Source organism: Bombina bombina, chromosome 3 (assembly GCF_027579735.1).
Source record: "Bombina bombina isolate aBomBom1 chromosome 3, aBomBom1.pri, whole genome shotgun sequence".
Classification (NCBI taxonomy): Eukaryota; Metazoa; Chordata; class Amphibia; order Anura; family Bombinatoridae; genus Bombina; species Bombina bombina.
The window spans coordinates 954,621,170-954,646,582 of record NC_069501.1 but is presented as its reverse complement, the minus strand read 5'-3'; positions in this window follow the sequence as shown (position 1 = coordinate 954,646,582).

Here is a 25,413-nt window from a genome sequence, read left to right as displayed (position 1 = left end):
CAGATGTTTAGTGGATAAAAGCACAGAATCACCGACTTTGTAGGAGGGAGTTGGAGAGTGATGCGAATCATAGTATTTCTTCTGGCGTGCTTTCGCTTCAAATAAATGGAGTTTGATTATTTTTAATCTGTCTTCTAAAGTCAAGGAGAAGTCAGTTGCACCTGGGCATGGTACTGCTACATGAGATAAAGCTATTGTGGATGGATGGTAACCATAGGTGGCAAAGAAAGGTGTCATCTTAGTGGATCTTGAGATCGAGTTATTGTATGAAAATTCCGCCATCTGCAGATAGTCAATCCAGTCATCTTGTAGATGGGTGAGGTAACATCGTAAGAACTGCTCTAATGTTTGGTTCAAACGTTCAGTTAGACCATTTGTCTGTGGATGAAATGCTGTCGAATATCTCGTATCTATTTTCAAAAGTTTGCAGAGGGACCTCTAGAAAGAAGAGGTAAACTGTGTCCCTCTGTCTGTGATTATGGTTGAGGGAATGCCATGTAAACGTACTATGTGATCTAAGAAAACTTTAGCAGTGGCTGTAGCGGTAGGAAGTTTTTTAAGAGGTAGAAAGTGTGCCAATTTAGTCAGTTGGTCGACGACTACTAGTATAGTGTTGTGTTGTTGAGAAACTGGTAGATCCACTATAAAGTCCATTGATATGATGGACCATGGTACACTCGGTATTGGCAGAGGTGTGAGATAACCTATTGGTTTTATGTGTATAACTTTGTTCCTTGCACAGGTGTCACAGGATTTTATATACGTTTCAATATTACGTTCCATTTCAGGCCACCAGAAATAACGTTTGATTAGCTCAGTGGTTTTTTGTACACCTTTGTGCCCAGCCAAGACGTTATCATGATGGTGTTGTAGAATGATTCCTCTGAGTGTTCTGGGAACATATATTTTACCATGATGTAGGTAAAGGCTTGTTTTGATATCCTTTACACAATCCCTAGGTAAATCTTTTTCTTTGTTGACCTCTAGTATGATCTCTTTTCCTAGACTTGTGAGGGATCTTAGGAATTTTTCGTGGGCAATGATCGGATTTAAAGTTTCGGAATGTAACTTGTTTTCAGAAATTCGGGATAGGGCATCAGCTTTTATATTAGATGTGCCAGGCTTGTATGTGATTAAAAAATCGAACCTATCAAGGAATAGGGACCATCTTACTTGACGTGCAGACAGTGTCTTGTTTTTTCTCAGATATTCGAGATTTTTGTGATCGGTGTAGATCAAGAAGGGGACTGAAGATCCCTCCAAAAGATGCCTCCATTGCTCCAAAGAACATTTGATTGCTAATAATTCCTTATCACCAACATTGTAGTTTACTTCGGCTGGAAGTAAAGATCTTGAATAGAATGCAATTGGATGTAGTTCTTGTGTAGTTTTATTTCTTTGTGACAGGACGGCTCCAATACCCAAATTAGAGGCGTCAACCTCTAAAATAAATTGTGAACTGTAATCTGGTAATGTCAGAACAGGTGCTGAGGTAAAATGATGTTTTAAGTCACCGAATGCCTTCTGAGCTTCATTATTCCATTTGTAGGGGAAGTTTTTCCTGGTGAGTAAGGTGAGTGGTTTAACTACCATTGAGAAGTTTTTAATAAAAGTTCGAGAATCCCAAAAACCTCTGGAGAGCTCGAACAGTCTTGGGTTCTGGCCAGTTACATATAGTACTGATCTTGTCCGGATCCATTTGGATTTTGTTTGGTGAGATTACATAACCAAGGAACTTTATTTCCTGGACATGGAAATTGCATTTTTCCATTTTTGCAAACAATCTGTGTTCTCGTAACCTTGTCAGAACCCACCTTACGTGTTTCTCATGTTCTTGAAGAGTTTTGGAGTATACCAAAATGTCATCTAAGTAAATAATGACGCATATGTCTGTAAGATCATGAAAAATCTCGTTGATAAAAAATTGAAAGGTTGCTGGGGCATTTGTTAACCCAAATGGCATCACGTTGTATTGAAATAGCCCATAGCGGGTCCTAAAGGCTGTCTTCCACTCATCTCCTTTTTTGATGCGAATCAAATTATATGCACCTTTGAGGTCTAGCTTAGTGTAAACCGTGGCGTTTGTAAGTCTTTCTATGAGCTCCGGAATGAGGGGTAGAGGGTAGTGGTTCTTTATGGTTATGGCGTTTAAGGCTCTATAGTCTATAATCGGACGGAGTGAGTGGTCCTTATTTTTTACGAAAAACATGCCAGCTGCTGCTGGTGAGGTGGAATGTGAAATAAAACATTTTTTAAGATTTTCGTCCAAATAGGAGCGAAGGTGAGATAATTCTTTTTGGGATAATGGATATATTTTACCATATGGGACCACCGATCCAGGTATTAGATCTATCGGGCAGTCGAAAGGCCTGTGTGGAGGTAGACTTTCGGCCTCTTTTAGATCAAATCCGAGTATACCATGGGTAAACCAGTCTCAATGTTACCTATAGAAACATGTGGATAACAGGTTGTGGAACAATAGTCAGAGGAGAGTTGCAAAGAGTTACATTTGTGGATTATGAAGGTGTAACCAAGAATATCCCAGAATAACTGTATGTTTGTCAATGGGTATTATGTCATATGTGAGATATTCAGTATGACCTTGTATTGTTGTTGTAAGAAGTGGAATAGTGTGATGAGTTATTGGACCATGTTGAATAAGAGTACCATCAATTAATTTGACAAAGACTGGCTGCTTTTTACACACAGTAGGGATTTTATTCTTTTTAACATAAGTGATATCTATATATAATCCAGATGCTCCTGAGTCTATTAAGGCGTCAGTCAGTATATGTGTTTGGTCCCACTGCAAAGAAATGGAAATAGTGAGTTGATTTGGTACACTTATGGTACATATAGATTCAAATTTTTTTATCTTACCCTTCTTTTGTTTGGCCAGTAAAGGGCATGTAGAGACAGAATGATCCTTATGGGCACAGTAAAGACAGAGATTGGCCAATCTCCTTCTGGTCTTTTCCTCAGGGGTCAAAGGTCCTTTAATGGAACCTATTTCCATAGGAATGGCTTGAGAGGTGTTTCTTTCTTGTACTGATGTGGATGGTAACAGGCGTCGTGTTGGAGACTCATAGAAGCCTTTTTCAGCTTTTCTTTCTCTCAATCTACGATCCAAGGTAGTACTAAGTTTGATTAATGCTGTAAGTGAGAGTTCATCTTTCAATGATTCAGAGAGCCCTAATCGAAATTGATTTTTTAAACTGATCTCATTCCAGAGAGAATCGGCAGCCCACATCTGGAAGTCGGTGGTATATTCTTCCACTGTTCTCTTTCCTTGTTTGAGAGCCCTTAATTTAGTTTCAGCATTCAGTTGACTATTAGAATCCTCATAAAGGCTTGAGAGTGCTGTGAAGAATTCCTGCAAGGAATCTAGAATCGGATTATTATTTTCGAAAAATCGGTTAGCCCAAGTACGAGGTTCACCAATCAGGAAAGAGATGGTAGTGCAAACTTTTATACGATCTGTGGGATAAGTGCATGGCTTCATGGAAAATAATAAATGACATGCATTCTTAAAATCACGAAATTCTGACCTTTTCCCAGAGAAAGGTCTGGGAAGTTGTATGTGAGGTTCAGAGATTTGTGATTCTTTAGCGGTTAAACAGTCTTTAATCAGTTGTCTTATTGCTTTATTTTCAGCCTGAAGGTCTGTGAGAGCACGTGCCACAAAATCAAGTTTTGCTTAATCTCATTAGGATCCATGGTTGCTGTATTTATTAGGTACCCGGAACCTAATGTCAATTGGCCTGAATATTATGTAACAATTCTCTTTATGGTTTCAATGAGAATTATATATTTTGTAGCTCTTTTGTAATCAAACCCCAAAAGTATCCTTTAACTTAGGGAGGGAGTTACAATGAGCGAGTTTTAATAATACAGCAAAATGGGAAGCAGTGAATGCTTCAATGATATTTGTGTCTCCTAGAGCTTTATGTAATCTTTAGGAAAACAAGTAAATGATACTTGGTCAGGCTACAACTTCAAGTGGTTAAACTGTATCAGCTTGTTTGTAGTTTTCACACACACACTCTTCACTCAGGCACGCTAGTTCACATAAAAACAGAATGGCTTTTTATATACAGAGAGTCAATTGCGTCAAGACAGGTAACCGAACTATCAGCAAGTTTAAGCAAGTTCGTTGGTTCCAATAATAGAAATGGATATGATATAGCCCAGATAGAGTTTAGTAACTGATCACCTTGATAAGAATGTAGAGCTATTTTGTTAGTACCTGTTCGGCGAGGAGCATTGCAAGCTAAGACTGCAGCGTGTGTGTGACTCACTTCCGGTGCTGCGGTAGCTGTGGTTCTCTGTGTGTCTTGTAAACAGCGCCTGGAAATCCGCAGTGAAAAGGAGAGTTGATTCTGGATTAAGGTTTGCTGTGGAATAACAAAAGTCTTCTTGTTCCTATGAGTGAATGAGAGATTAGAAAACCAAAGAAGTTTTAAGTTTGAAACAAGTTTCAGAACCCTAAACGGGTATCACAAAAGATATAGCTGGAAGAGCCAGAAGGTGCTAGTAGCTTGAAGTAGCGTTAGTCCTTCAATATTCAGGCAAGGAATGAGCAAAACAGGAAGCCTTATAAAGGATCAGAGAGGTGGGAGGGGATATACCTTAAAGGTATATCACAGACCCCCTAACCCGGGTCTCCAGTTTATTATGGAAATTGACGCTTCCGATTATGCTATCGGTGCGGTACTCTCCCAAAGGGAGGAACTAAAGCAACCACTACATCCAGTTGCCTTTTACTCTCGTTGTCTTACTTCATCCGAACAACACTACCCCATTGGGGAGAAAGAGCTTCTAGCGATCAAGGACTCTCTCCAGCATTGGAGACATCTGTTAGAAGGCACTGTATCGCCAAAAATAATATACACTGATCATCGTAATCTAGAATTCCTCAAGACCACCAGGACCTTAACAGCAAGACAGGTTAGGTGGAACCTGTTCTTCTCTAGATTCAACTTCCAGATAGTGTACAGGCCTGCTATCAAGAATGGGAAAGCGGATGCCCTATCCAGACTTCCTAACAAAACAAATTGTATAAATACTAACCAAACGATTATTCCAGAAAAAAAAATCTTATTTTTCGCCATGGATTTCACTACTCAGCTCCAGCAAGAGCAATTGAAGGACCACACTAAACCCATTGAGGATTTACAACTCAACCAAAACGGATTATATTGTCACCATAACCAAATCTACGTACCTGTAGTTCTTAGAGACATTCTCCTACACTCTTGTCACGAGTCACCTTTAGCAGGACATCCAGAAATAAACAAAACCCAGGAACTGATAAAAAGAACTTATTGGTGGCCACAGATGACGAAGGACATAACCGACCATTTTGTTACCTGTAAAATTTGTACTATATCCAAACGGTCAAATCAACTTCCTTATGGACTTCTACTCCCTCTTTCAATGCCTACTAGACCATGGAAGGAAATTGCGCTCGATTTCATAGTAGATCTCCCTAAATCATCTGGGTATACCACCATTTTGGTAGTTGTAGACTTATTTAGTAAGATGGTACATTTTATACCCTACCACAAGTTACCCACTGCTTCTGAAACAGTGCAGCTCTTGCTCACAAACATCTTCAGACTCCATGGATTACCTGATACTATTTTCAGTGATCGTGGATCACAATTCCGTAGCAGATTTTGGTCAGAATTCTGCAAATCCTTTGCTATCCATAAAAGACTCACCACAGCCTATCACCCACAATCCAATGGTCAGACTGAAAGATGCAGGATATTCTGTTCCTCTCAACAAGATCAATGGTTTCCTAAACTGCCATACGCTGAGTTCGGTTACAACAACTCAGTTCACTCATCAACTAAACGTACACCTTTCTTCGTAAATTATGGATTCCATCCCACTTTCCAGCTTCTATCAGACAACTTAAGTACATCTTCCACCATTACCGAACTGTCTTACTCCATCTCCTCTAGCTTCTGTACCATTCATACCGCACTCGAAGATGCAAAAGACGTACAGAAACGTTATTATGATAAAAAGAGAAGACCTTCTCCCCAATATGCAGTGGGAGACTTGGTATGGTTATCAACAAAGAACCTCCGCCTTACCACCCCGTCTAGGAAACTCTCCCCTCTCTTTATCGGACCATATCCTATAGTGCGTATAATCAATGATAATGCACTGCAGCTAAAACTGCCAGACGACTTAAGAATCCATCCGACCTTTCACTTTTCTTTATTGAAACCCTATCATGCTATTCGTGATACTACCTCTTCCAGTTTTACTCCTCCTGTTTCTATAGATCCCAACACGGAGTATGAAGTTCACTCTATTGTGGATTTGAGACGCTCTCGTGGAACCCTCCAATACCTGGTACGTTGGAAGGGATACAGTCAGGATGAGAACTCCTGGGAACCAGCTGTTAACATATCAGCACCCAGGTTGGTCTCCCAGTTTCACCAACGCAACCCTGATCGTCTCCGTCCTTGAGCAGTGGGACTGCTCCTTGAAGGGGGAGTCCTGTCATATATATTAATATATATATATATATCCTGGTTCTCATGCTGTATTATCTTACTTGCAACATATCATTTACTATAAGAACTGTTCCTTTAAGGCTTTATTATTGGGCACCCTATTTATAGGCACCAAGCCTATAGATCATTGCTTGGTATTGATTGCTGTTATCCAGCTGTTGTTTCCTGAGTCTCCTATTGCTGTCAGCAGAACCGGATCCCTCTCTCCTAGAACGTAGGAACTACTTTTCTTAACCTGCTGGAACTTTGGAATTCATACGCGGTGACGTCACACGCCACCGCAACTCGATTCTCAACTTCTGGCTCCGGACTCCAAACCTCAAGCCTCCGTTAACGGACAGGAAGATTTCGCTAGCCACCTGCACAAATCCAGGTAGGAGCTTAAGGCAAGCCTAGATTATAATTTTCACCCTGCAGCCTCTATCCGGCTAACCTGCTGCAATACTGTGGGATGTAAATACGTTTATAACAGGTTATTGCTTGTTCTCAACTAGCAGGTTCCTAATATATTTCTTGTGACTTACTGCTCAGAATATTCCTAGCTACTCAGCTACTTACTTAATATCGCTCCTTGTAAAAATATATTACTGATACTTAAAACGGTTGCTCATTTGGTATCTTATCTTTGCAATCTTATTATTTACTCTTGTATAAGATATATCTGTTTTGTGTTAACACTGGGTTAAAAACATTAGATAATTCTGCTGCACCTATTCAGTGTGCAACACATGTGGCAGCCATAGAATTATCTTGTAGACAACCTGCAACTAGTAATTTGTGTAGTTCCCTATGTTTCTACCTGCACACATAAATGATAATTATAACCATTCTCAGCAGCTGAGGCTCATTATAACATTCTACACAGTTTCTCACAAATAAATATAATCAGAGAACTTTTGACTGTGACAGTATTAGGACTAACTGTGTGCCCCCCCCCCCATATCACATGACATCAGTAATCTGGCACGAACCAAAAAAAAATAAAAAAAAATTTGGGGACTCTTGGGCCCCTCAACAAAGACTGGGTCCTGGGCAGCTGCCCCTTTTGCCCTGTGTTAAAGACGGCCCTGATTAGCTGGCATAGCTGACTAATGGCATGTATAGTAAAACGCCTCTCGGTAATGCTGCTGTGTCGAGAGCTTGGAATATTCTGACAGGCTCGCTCAACATAGCAGCAGATCCCTTTGAATATTTTGCCACATCGTAGCACTTTCAATCATCGCGGCCTTAGTCTGAACTTAAAATGAATAGTACATTTTTTTTTCTGAAAAATTTCAAAGTTATATCTATTTCCACTCCTCCTGTTTCATGTGACAGCCATTAGCCAATCACAAATGCATATAGTGTTAATTCTTGCACATGCTCAGTAGGAGTTGGTGACTCAAAAAAGGATAAATATAAAAAGACTGTGCACTTTTTGCTAATGAAAGTAAATTGGAAAATTGTTTAAAATTGCATGCTTTATCTGAATCATGAAAGTTTAATTTTGACATAAGTGTCCCTTTAATGGAAAACACAATTTTACAGTGTACTGTCCCTCTAATTTCCTGGCCTGCCCTGATTTTTCAGCTTATTATATAAAATAATTAAAACTTATTCTGCTATCTCTACTATGCTCACAGTGCCTCCCCTCAAAAGAATGCAAGTGAATCAGCCAATATATATTTTATAGAAGTTGCAGAAGAAACAGGACGGAGTAGTAAAAATATATTAAACAAGTTTTTTCATTGTTGGAATATGTGCAAGTTGAATTATTCTGAGGTAGTAAATATTATCTATCTTCCTTTTCATATCTTAGTCAAGCATTCTAGTTCCTCAGTACATTCAGTTTACATTTATATAGCTAGGAAATTTACAAAAAACAGGCATCTTAAAATATATTTTTTATAATAATATAAAACAAATAGATGTTTTGTTTATTTGTTTGGGCTTCACTGTTGACTGATTTACAGACTTCTCAAACAACATTTCTTTTACCAGAAGAAACAGAACAGCATGATTTTATAATTGGAGCCTGCAGACATAGAAATGTGGATCCCATTAGCAAATATACAGTAGCTAAAACAAACAAAGTAATGGAAACACTGACCTAGACATTCAGCTTCACACTATGGTTTGAATTATGTTAGTGGCACTGGCTATGCTGTTAGTTCCAATCTAATTTTTTTCAGAGTATATTGTGTATCAGTCCACCACTTTGTGCTTCTCACGTATTAATCCACAAATTGAAATAGACACAGATGTTCAACAATTGCTAAATACAAGTGGCATTGAATCTAGTCAATGATTGTGGGTATTTAACTTTGGCAAGTTTAGTAGTGGATATAATAAATCACTTTGAATTAAATTTACCAAGAAAATTAAGTATAGTGCATTGATTTTTAAAATATTAAAACATTACAATTAGCAGGATGATTTAAAAGGTTATATTTATGGATAGGTTGGGTCTGAGGCATAGTAAATAGAGCATTGGATTTCTAGAAACTTTAGAAAGGCTGAAATTTGGGGTTCCTGCTTCTCCAAATGTGTGTACTTTATTAAGAAAGAAACCTTTAAGAATATTAAGGAATGTAATAAAGCTGAGAATGAAAGTAATTTTACACAGAAAGTGCAACAATAGAATAAGAAGTCATGATCTCAAGTATGCTAGTTGTAGGTTCAGCAGTAATAAGTAATTAGCACATCTTTAGAAAGGGTTTTTGATTTATGGAATATATTTTCAATAGTGGTGGTAAGGACACATACTGTAAAAGAAGTCTGGGACATGCTTAAGGCTACCCAAATAATTAATTATACGGCATTTCAGAAGGAAAAATGGATAGACATAATGGGACTTCTACCTCTTATCTGACCCCAAAATATGTGTTTTCATGTATATTTTTGAATATGGTGAACTTCAGGATGTTTTATTTATTTTTATTGTCTATGTTAGATGAAGTATCGACTAGCGATATTTTAACTTCTTGGGGAAGACTTCCAATTTCCATTTACTCTTCTGCAAGTTTGCTTAGGTTTTTTTCCTTGGGAATTGTGAAGGATTATGGTGAGTTGAACTCAATATGCAGGAATAGATACACATAAAGCTGAAAGTCCTTCAAAAGGCTTTAATAAAGCAAAATAAACAAAACCAAGATTTGATCAACATTAAGGGCAAAACAAGGTCAGATACAGGAACAGGCCAAATGACAGATACAGTGAGATCAGTCCAGCAACTAGGTACCAATGAAATCAGGAGAAATGTCCAGAAGGTATGGGTGAGCAGGCTGGCACCGGACACCAGATAGATGCAATAATAATAACTGAAGTCAGGGAAGCTGCCACTGGTACAGCACTTACAGGAGACTCAGCAGGCACAGGTTACCCAGCGGGTACTGTTGGTTAGGCTGCCATAGGGTACCAGGTAGGTGCAGCAGTAACAGCAGGATTCATGGAAGCTGCTACTGGTATAGCAAGCACATATATTTTATGTTATAAATATCCTAATGTCATTGTCTTTACTTAAAAGGTTGTGATGTAGTTGGTTAGTTACTGCTATGATACTGTCAGGTCCTCTTTTTCCTTTTTCTACCTTCACTGTCCCTTTAAACATGTAATTGGTACACTACACCAGTGTTTTTCAACGAGTGTGCCGTGAGAGATCCTCAGGTGTGCCACGGCAGACTGACAACAGTGTGACATATTTTTAAAACTTTGCTTGTTTTTTACTCCCAGTGCAAGGGTAGTTTGTAGGAGGCATGGCATAACAGCACAATACACATTAGACAACCAGAAATACGAACAAAACATATAGGCCTGTGTCTATTAAGCCTAGGTGTGTGTTTGTGTGTATGTGTATATATATATATATATGCTGTATTAGGCTAAAATGTGTAATTTTTTAAAATTTTGGGATGGTGGTGTGCCGCTGGATTTTTTAATGTAAAAAAGTGTGCCACGGCAAAAAAAAAGGTTAAAAATCACTGCACTACACTATTTAAGTTCATTAATTCCAGCACTCCTTGCTGGATTAATGTGTTACCTGCATCCAGTAGGTGTGTGCTCTCTAGCCAATCTGGCTCCCAAGTCTAAGTCGCAAGTCTCTTGCTGCTACCAAGCATACGGAAGCTACGCTCTCCTCCTGCAGATCTCCCAGTACAGCCTCCACTCTCAACGTAGTGAGACACTGCTAGTTCTACTACATCATCAGCTGCAGCCGGACTCTGAGCACTTGCCCCCGCTCAAGGAAAACTCTGCTGCTATCCGCTCTGCAGGCACGGCTCCTTCAGACAACTCCCTAGGGTCATTCAGGGCTTCCATTTTACCGAGGATATCAGGTCGTATTGAGAACTGTTAATTGACAATACTTAAACTGTTAATTCTGTTGCAGCAGTGTTTTCCAAGGTATCCGTCAAAGTGTTAAGCATATGTTTTGTTCCTGTTCCGCAGCAATGCTGCTTCCTCCTATCCTCGCCTAAAAGCGATTTGTGCTGTTACCGTATGTGAACTTGTCACTAACTTTAAGGCTATATTAAGACAGTAGGGATAACATTTGGCTTCAGCTAGAAGTTGTTATCCTCTCTGTCACAAACTACTACTTTTTAATCAACCGTATGCAACAGATATCTATGCAGACACTCACACTGCCACTCTCTAACTAAACAGAAGTATCCTCTCATACATACAATCTCAGTATAGTCATTATTTGTACCGATAGTTACTGAATCTCCTGTTGTATTTTCACATGCAATGCTTAAATCTTTTGTGGTACTGAAACATTTTAATTCTTAATGTTTATCATTGGAATGCCCTTTGTATGTTTGGTTCCCTTTTAAAATAGTGTTCCTTTTCTTGCCTGATTTTTTGCCATTTTGCTTGCTTGCTTTATTGATTCTAAACAAATTTTGACTTGTTGACCACTAGCCTGTTCCTGGACTGGAGGTTGTCTTATGATTTAAAGCCTTTGAGTTGAGACTGAAAGTGACAGGCTAGGCCTTGTTTAACTTGTTTGCTCAAAGATCAAAAAGCTTTAACCTACGTAACTATCTTCTTTTGTTTCTGGGGACACTGCTGCATCTGCTTCTCAACCATTGAGCCTCACTTAAGTTATCTGGTAATTGTTCCCAGTTCTAGTTCAATATTGCTGCTAAAAAACAATACCTACAACTGCAACTAATGTTGCCTTAGTTTGTTTAAAAGTTTTGGAAGATTAATTATTTGAAGGATGAGTGCCTTTCACGTTGCAACAAATCATTTCTATTTTTTTTATTTCCCAGTGTCTATTGGAGGAACACCTTCAGATATAGAGCACATGCAAACTGTAATTTCTAGAGGATTATTAACTCCCACAGAATAATTGCTGGCTTTCTCATTAACCTTGTGTTTACATCCTATAGCCAAATCTTCCTCTCCTATCTAGTTTGATCTCTCATGACAAACACGAGTCTTATGCACCGAACTTGCATTGGACACATTTTGGGTAATCTCCTTTGAAGAAGACTCATCTATAATGTCTTTTTATCTTCACAGCTGGAATTGAGGCATCTTTTGGATGTTGAGTTACATCCCATCATTTTTCTTGACCAAAGAGTCCTGGAATCTTTACACTGAGGGTTTTGATCAGAATCAACTTTCGTGGGCTATATTCTTCAATCTATTCACCTCCTTAATCTATGTCAAGATTTAAAATTAGAAGGTTGATGCTTTATCTGGCTAATTTGATCTGAATGCATGTTCCTTATCATTTATCCAAATATTTATTTCCTAATATGCCTCCTTTAAAGGATTACATTGGAGCTACTTCCTCAGATCAATAACTATTTAGAGCTTAACTTTTGATATTTGACTTATTGATTATGACTGATGAGTTTGAAAACATTGTTTATCACAGTATTGATAAAAATCACTGAGGAGTGCACTTAAATATAAGGACTATAAAGTGTGCATAAAAATATATACAATTTTTTCCCTCTTTCAAACACAAAAAAAGATATAATTTAAGAAGTTTTACAAACAGAATGGAACAGACCCTTTAGTTAGTGGACAGTATTTGAAAAATTGTATTGGATGAGAAATTTCTTGGGGTTTAAAAGGAACAAGTATAATCCCATTAGTATTTATTAGAAGAAAATATAAATAATAACCAACAAAGATTTCTAAATAGATACATTAGCCCTAGATAATATATCCAATTAAAGCACAATATAAAGCATATTATACTTAGCCAGTGTCAGTAATTACAATGTATGCTACCAAAATAAATCCTAAGAGGTATATACTAATCTCAGGTTCAAAGGTAGTGCATTTCCAATTAGCGAACAGGTTATTATTAATATTATTATTATCGGTTATTTGTAGACAACAGATTCCGCAGTGCTATAAACAAATGCGGAGTACAACAAAACAATTATATGGATCAAATGGGTAGAGGACTCTGCCAAGAGTTGCACTGTTGTAGTCAGCTCTTAAGAAGGTGATCTACAAACAGCTGGACTCTTAGGCTTACATGCTAAGGGGGTTCAGGGGATAGCAATGGAGGAGAGGAACTAATATAAAGAAATGTTAGCATAGGTTGTATGCATCCATGAACAGTAGAGTAATTAGGGAACGCTTGAAGCTTTCAAAACTAGGGGAGAGTCTTGTGGAGCGAGGCAAAGAGTTCCACAAGATGGGAGCCAGTCTGGAGAAGTTCTGTAAATGGGAGTGTGATGAGGTAACAAGAGAGGAGGAGAGTAGGAGGTCATGAGCAGAGTGAAGGGGGCGGGAGGGAGAGTATCTGGAGACAAGGTCTGAGATATAGGGGGGAGCAGTGCAGTTGAGGGCTTTGTGTGTCAGAGTGAGAATTTTGTGTTTGATCCTAGAGGCAAGAGGAAGCGAGTGAAGGGATTGGCAGAGAGGTGCAGCAGATGAAGAGCGACGTGTAAGGAAGATGATCCTGGCAGAGGCATTCATTATGTATTGTAAAGGAGCTAGGCACAGGTGGGGAGACCAGAGAGGAGTTGCAGTAATCAATGGCAGGAAAGGATGAGAGAGTGGATTAGCGGCAGGCTTTAGCCAAAGACTGAATGTGAGGAGTGAAAGAAAGATCTGAGTCAAATGTGACCCCGAGACATCGGGCATGCTGGGTAGGGGTAATGATGGAGTTGTCTACAGTTATAGAGAGATTGAGGGTAGAGATTTTGGAAGAAGGGGGGAAAATAAGTAGCTCAGTTTTGGAAAGATTTAACTTGAGGTAGTGAGAGGATATCCAGGAAAGGGCGTGAGAAAGACAGTTAGTGACACAGGTTAGGAAGGAGATAGGTCTGGTGCAGAGAAGTAGATTTGGGTGTCGTCTGCATACAAATGATATTGAAAATCGTGGGACTTTATTAGGGAACCTAGTGATGACTTGTAGATTGAGAAGAGAAGGGGACTGAGGACAGAGCCTTGCGGTACTCTGACAGAAAGTGGTGACGGGGCAGAGGAGGCCCCAGAGAAGGCTACACTAAAGGTACGGTTTGACAGGTAGGAAGAGAGCCACGAGAGGGCTGTGTCACAGATGCAGAAGGATTGGGGGTATGGAGCAAAAGAGGGTGGTCAACAGTGTCAAAGGCTGCGGACTGATCAAGGAGGATAAGAAGAGAAAAGTGGCCGTTTGATTTTGCTGTAAGTAGGTCGCTGGTAACCTTAACAATTGCTGTCTCTGTGGAGTGATGGGGATGAAATCCAGATTGCAGTGGGTCAAGGAGGAAGTTTGATGTAAGGAAATGAGATAGGCGTGCATATACTAGTTTTTCAAGAAGCTTTGAGGCAAGAGGGAGGAGGGAAATAAGGCGGTAGTTGTATGGGGAGGTAGGATCAAGGGAAGGTTTTTTGAGGATAGGTGTCACTAGTGAATGTTTCAGAGATGAGGGAAATATACTGGTGCTGAGAGAGAGGTTGAAAATGTGTGTGAGTATAGGGGTAATGGTAGCAGAGAGGGAGGGGAGTAGCTGTGAGGGGATAGGGTCAAGGGGACAGGTAGTGAGGTGAAAGTGCAGTATAAGTGCTGAAACGTCTTCCTCAGTAACAGGGGAGAATGAGTAAAGTTTAAGGTTATGTGGGTTGTGGTTGATTGAGAGCATTTGAGGGGGTGAGAGAATGGAATTATGTTGAGAGCTGATTTAGTTTCTGATGGAGTCGATTTTGTAAATGAAGTGGCTGGCAAAGTCTTGAGCTGACAGAGAAGTTGTATTAGGAGGTGGGGGAGGGCGGAGAAGAGTATTGAAAGTGGAGAACAGATGTTTTGGGTTTGAAGAAAGATTAGAGATAAGAGTAGAGAAGTAGTTTTGCTTATGGAGATTAAGGGCAGAATAGTAGGAGTTCAAGATGAATTTGTAATGAAGAAAATCAGCTGAACTCTGAGATTTTCTCCAGTGCCGCTCAGCAGTACGGGAGCATCTGCATAGGTACCGTGTCAGAGAAGTATACCAGGGCTGAGGATGAATGTGTGATTTCCGAGCAATGGTAAGAGGGGCCAGACTGTCAAGGATGGATGTAAGTGTGGAATTATAGTGGCAGATAGCGTGGTCAGGGCAGGAAAAGGAGGAGAAGGATGAGAGGAGAGGTTTGAGGGAATTAGCAAGATGTTGCTGATCTAATGACATAATGCTTCTGTGAAGTTTGGTGTGAGGAGTAGAAGGAGGGAGAGTTGTAGGGAGGGATGGTATGTTGCAAGTAAGGAGATGGTGGTCAGAAAGAGGAAAGATGAGGTGAGGTATGAGTTTCTAACTATAACAGAGTGATCTGACAGAAATCAAATTCACACTTCCAGCCCCTTTAACAGCATTATAAGGTGTAATTTAAATTATGTCTGTCTAGTTTTTTATAATTTAAATCAAACTCATCATGGTTATTTAATAACAGAGAGAACTACACAATTTGAAAGTAGATGCTCCACAACTCTCAGGAGATCAATTCTAAAATAATAACAGCATTGGAGTATTGGCAATGTGATCAATAATGGTGAAGATCTGGCTGCCTGGTTTCCGAAATAATGTGGAATCTGACCCACAGGGAAAATCTGTAAAGTGAAAAAGGAAAAGGCGCCCCCAAATGGTTTAGTACTTCCAACAATATGTGATACAGACGGTAATAAAAATTACTCACAAGACGACAAGCACTTCCAAATACATACATATACATACATATAGCACTTTGGTAGTGCTTGTCGTCTTGTGAGTAGTTTTTATTACCATCTGTATCACATATTGTTGGAAGTACTACACCATTTGGGGCACCTTTTCCTTTATCTTGGTTATTTAGTCTACAGTAGTCTTTCTGCTGAAGATTTTGTTTTAAATCCAATATAAAGAATCATAGTCTATGTCACCAGAGCCATTATATTCCGTCGGACAATGATCCTGAGTGTTTGTTGGCACAGGTGTGAGACTTAAGCGCTGTTATGCATGTGCACCATTCTTTAGTCTTTCTCACAATGCCCCTAAAACACTCTATTATTTAAAATTATGGTTGATTAGTTATATCACCTGCAGCTTAATTAAAAAAAATGACAGCAGTAAGGGCCAGCTAGAAGATGCAGAAGTTGGAGGAGTTTTATTTAATAAAATAAGGTTAAATAGCCTACAATGGAATACACAAAGAAACCTAGAAGTTATGTATCACTTTCTTATTACATTAACAAAAGCCTATTGAGACTGACAAGTAACATATAAAACACAGACATTTATCCATTTTCAGGATATATATGTATCTTTGGACATCTGACTCTCGTATAACGAACTCCAATATAATTTTTAATTTAATAAATGCTTAGTGAGAGTGATTATGACAGTGTGAGCTGACAAGTGAAATATTCACACATCTTAGTCACACATAGGTGGATATCTATCAAGCTGTCAAATGTGTTGCATTCACCGGCATCAATGCGCTCGCCTAACATGGCCTAACATCGTGGCCGCGTATCTCGATACGCTCTCCTTAGTTATTAAAAAAGCCGGCAAAAAGACGCGCACCAAGTACGGGGCAATGAGCATAGGACTGTTGTTAACTAGCAGTCATCGATCTCGCGTCTATTCAGCTTTTTGCAAACTTTATTTATACCCTGTCACTAAATGCCGCCACTATACTAAAATGTTTAACCCCTATTCCACCGCTCCCTGACCCCGCCGCAACCTAAATAAAGTTATTAACCCCTATCTTGCTGCTTCCGGACCACGCCACAACATAAATAAAGTTATTAACCCCTATTCCGCCGCTCCCCGACACCACCACTAAATAAATGTATTAACCCCTAAACCTCTGGCCTCCCACATCACCACCACTAACTAAACCTATTAACCTCTAAACCATCAGCTCCCCACATCGCCATAAACTAAATTAAGTTATTAACCCCTAAACCTAACAACCCGCTAACTTTAAATTAAAATTACAACATCCCTATCTTCAAATAAATTTAAACTTACCTGTAGATTTAAATGAAACTATTTTAAAATATTAGTTAACCTACCCTAACTATTATACTACAATTACATTAAACTACCAATTAAATTAACTAAATTACATATTAAAAAACCCTAACCTTACTCAAATTATTTAAATATACTATTAAACCTTATTAAAAGTACTACATTAGCAAAAGAAAAAAATAAATAAGTTACAATAACAAACAAACACAAATTTACAAAAAATAAAAAAATAAATTATCAAAAATAAAAAAGAATTACACCTAATCTAATAGCCCTATCAAAATAAAATAGCCCCCCCAAAATAAAAAAAACCCTAGCCTACAATAAACTACCAATGGCCCATAAAAGGGCCTTTTGTGGGGCATTGCCCCAAAGAAATCAGCTCTTTTACCTGATTGGAACAGCCAATAGGATTTTAGCAGCTCTAATCCTATTGCTAATTGAAATCTTTCAGCCAATAGGAATGCAAGGTACGCCATCTTGAATGATGTCACTTGCATTGAAGTTCCAGTTTACGGCGGCGACCGTATGAGGAGGATGGTTTGTGCCGGATGTCTTCAGGATGGACCCGCTCCATGCCGGATGGATAAAGATAGAAAAGGCCGTCTGGATGAAGACTTCTTGCCGGCGGGATGGATCCTTCAAGCGGGACTTCAATAACTGTAAGTGGATCGTCAGGGGTTAGTGTTAGGTTTATTTAAGGTTTTTTTTTGTGGGTTTTATTTTTAGATTAGGATCTGGTCATGTAAAAGAGCTAAATGCCCTTTTAAGGGCAATGCCCAAACAAATGTCTTTTTCAGGGCAATGGGGAGCTTAGGTTATTTTAGAAAGGTTTTTTATTTGGGGGGGTTGGTTGATTGGGTGGTGGGTTTTTCTATTGGGGGTGTTTGTATTTTTTTTTTACAGGTAAAAGAGCTGATTTCTTTGGGGCAATGCCCCACAAAAGGTCCTTTTAAGGGCCATTAGTAGTTTATTGTAGGCTAGGGTTGTTGTTGTTTTTTTGGATGGGGGGTGCTTTTTTATCTTGATAGGGCTATTATATTATGTGTAGTTCTTTTTTTTTTTATTTATTTTTTTAAAATAATTTTTATTGAGGTAAAAAGAGAAAAGAAACATCAGAACAGAAAATATGTCTTGACATATCGTGGAGTCAGTAATAGCAATAACATAATGCTCATAGGAGAGAAATGCATAAACACAGATATTGAAATACAGAAATCGTCAGTATAGGTTCAACAAGTAATCTGTAACGGGATTATGAACTGACAGGCGAAAACTTTTCAATATACAGATATTCACTTAGGTTGGGAAGAAAAATATTAAATCAGGAGCTGTAATCATAGAGTGGTATAATAGTATATGGCAAAAACTAATGTCAAGGACATATCATAATGAGACCTCGGTTTTTGTTAACCTGTCACCTGAAAAGGATAAGGATAGTCCCCCAATTGCGGAATACTCCACCGGTAGTTAATCTGTTTTAGGCTAAGTGATGCAAAATGGGGGATTAGTGAGATGGGTTATTAATATAAGGGAGGGGAGGGGAGTTCAGCGGACCAAAGCCGCTCTAAATAAGAGAGGGGAATGGGGGGGAGGGCGGAGCCAGTTAGGGCGTCTGTCCTGTGTAATCTTGAGTTCCCAATAAGTGATGGTAATTTCGATTAAAGTTATATAAAAGGGAGAATAGAAATACATATATGAGATGTAGGTAACTTCTGCAAGTGCCCCTCTCCTGGGGAAGTGCCATCTATAGGCAATGTAGGTAAAATGAATAGGGGTATGACCCGCAGGCAACCAGTACCAGCGGGAAAGGGAGGAGAGGGGCCTGGTAGAAATAATCTTCAAATAGCCTACGCAGAAGGAGGGCAAGTAACTGGAGGTATGAATATTATAAGGCTGGTGAAATGTTCTCTACCAGTGGCATAGTTAACTAGAAACAGTAAGCACATAGCATTCAATGAAAAGCAATACATATGTATCAAGAGCTGCATTGTCTAGCGCTAGGATAGAGGAGTAAATGAACATCATACAAACAGAGAATGAATATTAGTGCATGATAATCAGTTAACAATATGTCACAAGGGGCCAACACGGCCAGCCTAATATAGCGATATACTGTGATGAATGCAAGTATATTTAACTAACCCTATGAGCTTAGGCATAGAGAGCAATAAAGCATATTTCAGTCTACTTTCTACCATTCCCTCTTGTAAATATGGGACAGCAAAGTTTACAGATCTAACCTTTGTGCAATACTGTAGGGAAATACAAGGGGTGGCTTTTAGTCTGTTAGGTGTGCTGGGTATGAAACAAGGCGGTGTGATTCCATATGTACTTATATATGGAAGAGGAGAAACTGATACCCATAATACAGCCTTTGATGTATGTATTCTAGAAAGGGTGTAATGCGCATAGTATAGTATAAGAGATATAATGCTTAGTATGAATGCTGAAGAGTGACACAAATTGTTCTAAACTGGAGCTTTCCCTGAGCTGACATGTAAATAGGCTGTTGTTTGTGGCCATTAAGTAATTGTATAATAATTGTAATACTCAAGCAATGGGACCAAAAATACACCAGCAGCACAGGGGGTAACTATCCCAGCGCTAGCACAAATGCACAGAAAAACAGCACAATTAACATATGACTATAAACCATTTGTCTTTCTCAAGCAGTCTTCTAAACATAGGTATAAAGGAACAGCAAGCTAAGTGTTTAACTTAATAACTAAGAACCATGTCTTAAAATACATTATGCTACAGATATGAGCTCAGTCTGTGTTGTCAAACCATTTGGTTGTCATGTATGGCAGAGTCTCTGCAATATGAATCGGCAAGTCCCTGCTGCTGACAGTCAGTGAGCAGCTCAAGAGCGGCTGTATCTATCTTAGCCAGCACCAGTCTTAGGATTCAGCCGGGGTCTTAAGCGTGCTTTCGGGATGATGTGCCAAGGATCCCATAGCCCTGCCGAAAGTGAAAAGCGCTGGACTTTATTCTCTCCTTCTGTAAGTATGAACTTGGTGTTCGTCTGAGGGGGTGAGACAGTGCAGCGAAAACCTAAGAGGTGCTGGGCTGGAGTCAGAGTCGCCGAGGTACTATAAGGTCCCATGTAGCTGTAGCGATCACGAGTATCTACGTTAGGAGCGTGAGCAGTGGGGAGATAGGTCGGGTAGATGTCACCTGCCTTCTGTAGGTCGGGTATAGGTGCGCCCGCATCCAAAGACTGGGGCCTCCAAGCTGCCGGTGACGGGCGGATCTCAATCGCATCCCTCTGCTGGCTTATGTGTAAATGAGCTACTGTCTTTCCCTTTCGCCCTCTTACAGTCGCAGAGATGGAATCCTCAGACTCTTCGTGAGGGTGATCCTCCTGCTGCACAGACCAGTCTGCGTTAGTGTTACTTAGTGCTCCGTACTCAGGAGGCGACATTGTAGAGAGTAGGGCGCCATCTTGGAGACTGCAATCGCAGTGTATTTCGGAGAAACAACGTGAGAGCTGGATATAGTGGTAGTCCAGTTTGTCCCCTAAACGTTTTAGGTAAAAACATAGCGCAGCCTCCATTTCTCTTCAGTAGCCACTTGCAGCAGTTGGTAGTGGTAAAGGGTAATATAGTCCTTTTGTATGTCCTGCGTTGCTGGTATTCCAATGATTCATGCGCTTCAGCTCTCAGTTACAGGGAGAGTAGGCCTTACATGGAGGTGTTAGTTTCGGGTGCTCATACCGTCTCTCTGTTCATTCTGGTCACTCTGAATATGTTCAGGAGGCTTAAGTGTCATCAGAGAAGGATTTTAGGATATCTTATTTACCATTTTAGTAATTTTTCATAGAAGTCAATTGTAGAGCTCCAGAGTTGTGCTGCCATGCTTGTCGGCGGTTGGCTCCGCCCCCCGTTCTTTTTTATTTTTGATAATGTGTTTTTTATTTTTCGTAATTTGGTGTTTTTTTGTTGTTGTAATTTACGCCTAGATTTAGAGTTTTGTCGGTAAAGACCCGCGTAGCTAACGCTGCTTTTTTTGCCAACGCACCTTTCCAACAACGCTGGTATTTAGAGTTGTCTGAGGGGCTGCGTCAGGCTCAAAAAAGGGTGCGTTGAGCCTAACTTAGCTTCACTTCAACCCTCAATACCAGCGTTGCTTACGATAGCGGTAAGCTGGGAAAATGTGCTCGTGCACGATATCCCCATAGGAAACAATGGGGCATTTTGGGCTTAAAAAAACCTAACACCTGCAAAAAAGCAGCGTTCAGCTCCTAACACAGCCCCATTGTTTCCTATGGGGAAACACTCTCTAAGTCTACACCTAACACCCTAACATGAACCCCGAGTCTAAACACCCCTAACCTTACACTTTTTAACCCCTACCTAATCTGCCGCCCCCGCTATCGCTGACCCCTGCATATTATTATTAACCCCTAATCTGCCGCTCCGGACACCGCCGCAACCTACATTATCCCTATGAACCCTTAATCTGCTGCCCCTAACATCGCCGACCCCTATATTATATTTATTAATCCCTAATCTGCCCCCCCCCAAAGTCGCCGCTACCTAACTACACTTATTAACCCCTAATCTGCCGACCGGACCTTGCCGCCACTATAATAAATGTATTAACCCCTAAACCGCCGCACTCCACTTTGCAAACCCTAGTATAAATAGCATTAACCCCTAATATGCCCTCCCTAACATCGCCGCCACCTACCTACAATTATTAACCCCTAATCTCCCGTCCGCACTGTCGCCACTACTATAATAAAGTTATTAACTATTAACTATTACGTTTAGGGGTTAATAACTTTATTATAGAAGCGGCGACGGTGCAGGTGGGAGATTAGGGGTTAATAATTGTAGGTAGGTGGCGGCGATGTTAGGGAGGGCAGATTAGGGGTTAATAAAATTTATTATAGTGTTTGCAAGGTGGGAGTGCGGCGGTTAAGGGGTTAATACATTTATTATAGTAGCGGCGAGGTCCGGTCGGCAGATTAGGGGTTAATAAGTGTAGTTAGGTAGCGGCGACGTTGGGGGGCAGATTAGGGGTTAATAAATATAATATAGGGGTCGGCGATGTTAGGGGCAGCAGATTAGGGGTTTATAGGGATAATGCAGGTGGCGGCGGTGTCCGGTCGGCAGATTAGGGGTTACATTTTTTTATTAGAGTGGCAGCAATGTGGGGGGGCCTCGGTTTAGGGGTACATAGGTAGTTTATGGGTGTTAGTGTACTTTAGAGCACAGTAGGTAGGAGCTTTATATTCCGGCGTTAGCCCATAAAGCTCTTAACTACTGACTTTTTTTGGCGTTAGGAGTCTTGTCGGTAGAGGGTCTACCGCTCACTTCTCCCAAGACTCCAAATACCAGCGTAGATAGGATACACAATTGGCGTAAGGGGATCTGCGGTAGCCTGGAATCGCGGTAGGGAAGTGAGCAGTAGATCCTTTCCTGCCTGACTCTAAATACCAGCGGGCGGCCAAAAGCAGCGTTAGGACCCTTTAACGCTGCTTTTAACGGCTAACGCCAAACTCTAAATCTAGTCGATATTTTTTTTTTTCTTTTGGTAATGTAGTACTTTTAATAAGGTTTAATAGTATATTTAAATAATTTGAGTAGGGTTAGGGTTTTTTAATCTGTAATTTAGTTAATTTAATTGGTATTTTCATTTAATTGTACTATAATAGTTAGGGTAGGTTAATTCATATTTTTAAAGAGTTTATTTTAATTCTACAGGTAAGTTTAAATTTATTTGAAGAGAGGGATGTTTTGTGGGGGGCTGACGGTTTAGGGGTTAACAGGTTTAGTTAGTGGCAGTGATGTGGGAGGCCAGAGGTTTAGGGTTTAATACATTTATTTAGGTTGCGGCGGGATCGGGGAGCGGCGGAATAGTGGTTAATACATTTTATTTATAAGCTTTCGCTGCTTTCAGACTTCCATTGATTTTTATGGCATCTCCAGTGTGGCGGATTGAAAACTAGGTATGCTGGGCCGGAATAGCCGCGAGCGTACCTGTTAACTATTTGGTAAATAAGAAAAATTGTCAGATAGAACCAAATGTGTATTCGGAACATCTGTAATGACGTATGCATCGATCTGCATTGGAATGAGACCGGCGGATCGTATGTTATGTCACAAATTTCAACATTTGCCGGTCTGTAGGCTTTGAAAACTATAGGTAGAATCAAGCTCGCAACAATTATGCTGCGGAATTCCACCGTATTGACACTTCAATAAATATCCCCCATAATGTTACAAGTGAACTACTAAAATAACATATTACATTGATAATAGAAGCAAATATCAAACTCACAGTGAGATACCATTTTCACAATTAAATAAAATCAAGTGTGACACTAAGTTCTGAAAGTCAGAAATAATTTTCTCATTCAGAGTCATTTTGATTTATTCTTTTTTATTTCTGATTTTGGATTTGACAATGTTCTGATGTAGACAATGTATATAATTTAATACAATAATTTATCAAGTGGTGTAATTAAACATAAATGTAGCTATTAGTAGACATAATTACACACAGACTAGCAATGCAATGTTGTCACAGTGTTTAGGGGATAATAGTTTATGTACTTTGCAATGTGGAGGGATGGCGGTTTAGGGGTTTATACTTTTTTTTTTTTTTATGTTTGGAAATGTTCATTACGGAGTGGAGGATTTATTGCTTGTAGTAATTACAGCATAATCATTAAATTAATTTTCTATAAAAACAACTTTTACAAATAAGAACACATGAATTCGTACTCGCACAATACATTTAGAAATTATCGGCTAGATTAAGAGTTTTTGTCAGTAAGGCTTGCGGGGCTAACGAGCAGTTTATGCTCACCGCTCACCTACAAACAACGCTGGTATTACAGGTATTTTTAAACCTGGCGTTAGCCGCAAAAAAGTGAGCGGAGAGCAAAATTTAGCTCCACATCTCACTGTAATACCAGCGCTGCTTACGGTAGTGGTGAGCTGGCTAAACGTGATTGTGCACGATTGCCTAATAGGAATCAATGGGGCTGATTCGGCTGAAAAAAAACCTAACACCTGCAAAAAAGCAGTGTTTAGCTCCTAACGCAGCCCCATTGATTCCTATGGGGAAATAAAAGTTATGTCTACACCTAACACCCTAACATGAACCCGAGTCTAAACACCCCTAATATTACACTTATTAACCCCTAATCTGCCGCCCCGACAACGCCGTAACCTACATTATATTATTAACCCCTAATCTGCCGCTCCGGACACCGCTGCCACCTACATTATACTTATTAACCCCTAATCTACTGCCCCCAATATCGCCGACACCTACATTATAGTTATTAACCTCTATTCTGCCGCCCCGAATGTCGCCGCAACCTACCTACAATTATTAACCCCTAATCTGCAGCCCCCAACGTTGCTGCCACTATAATAAAGTTATTAACCCCTAAACCTAAGTCTAACCCTAACCGCCCCCAACTTAAATATAATTACAATAAATCTAAATAAAATAACTACAATTCACTAAATTATTCCTATTTAAAACTAAATACTTACCTATAAAATAAACCATAAGATAGCTCCAATATAACTAATAGTTACATTGTAGCTAGCTTAGGATTTATTTTTAGTTTACAGGCAAGTATGTATTTATTTTAACTAGGTACAATAGTTATTAAATAGTTATTAACTATTTAATAACTTCCTATTTAAAATAAATACAAATATACCTGTAAAATAAATCCTAACCTAAGTTACAATTACACCTAACACTACACAATCATTAAATAAATTACCTAAATTAACTACAATTAATTACAATAAAATAAAATAAACTAAATTACGGAAAAAAACAAACACTAAATTACAGAAAAAAATAAAATAATTACAATTTTTTAAAACTAATTACACCTAATCTAATCCCCCTAATAAAATAAAAAAGCCCCCCAAAAAATAAAAATCCCTACCCTATACTAAATTACAAATAGCCCTTTGGAATTGAAGGGACGTCATCTTGGATGACATCACTTAAAGGTACCGTCATTTAGTGTTAGTCGTCGGAAGAAGAGGATGCTCCATGTCGGATGTCTTGAAGATGGACCCGCTCCGGATGGGTGAAGATAGAAGATGCCGTCTGGATAAAGACTTCTGCCCGTCTGGAGGACCTCTTCTGCCCGGATATGATGAAGAGTTCGGACCGTCTGGAGGACCACTTCTGCCCAGTTGGGTAAAGATGTCTCAAGGTAGGGGGATCTTCAAGGGGGTAGTGTTAGGTTTTATTAAGGGGGGATTGGGTGGGTTTTAGAGTAGGGTTGGGTGTGTGGGTGGTGGGTTGTAATGTTTGGGGGGATTGTCTTTTTTTTTTACAGGTAAAAGAGCTGATTACTTTGGGACAATGCCCCGCAAAAAGCCCTTTTAAGGGCTATTTGTAATTTAGTATAGGGTAGGGATTTTTATTATTTTGGGGGGATTTTTATTTTATTAGGGGGATTAGAT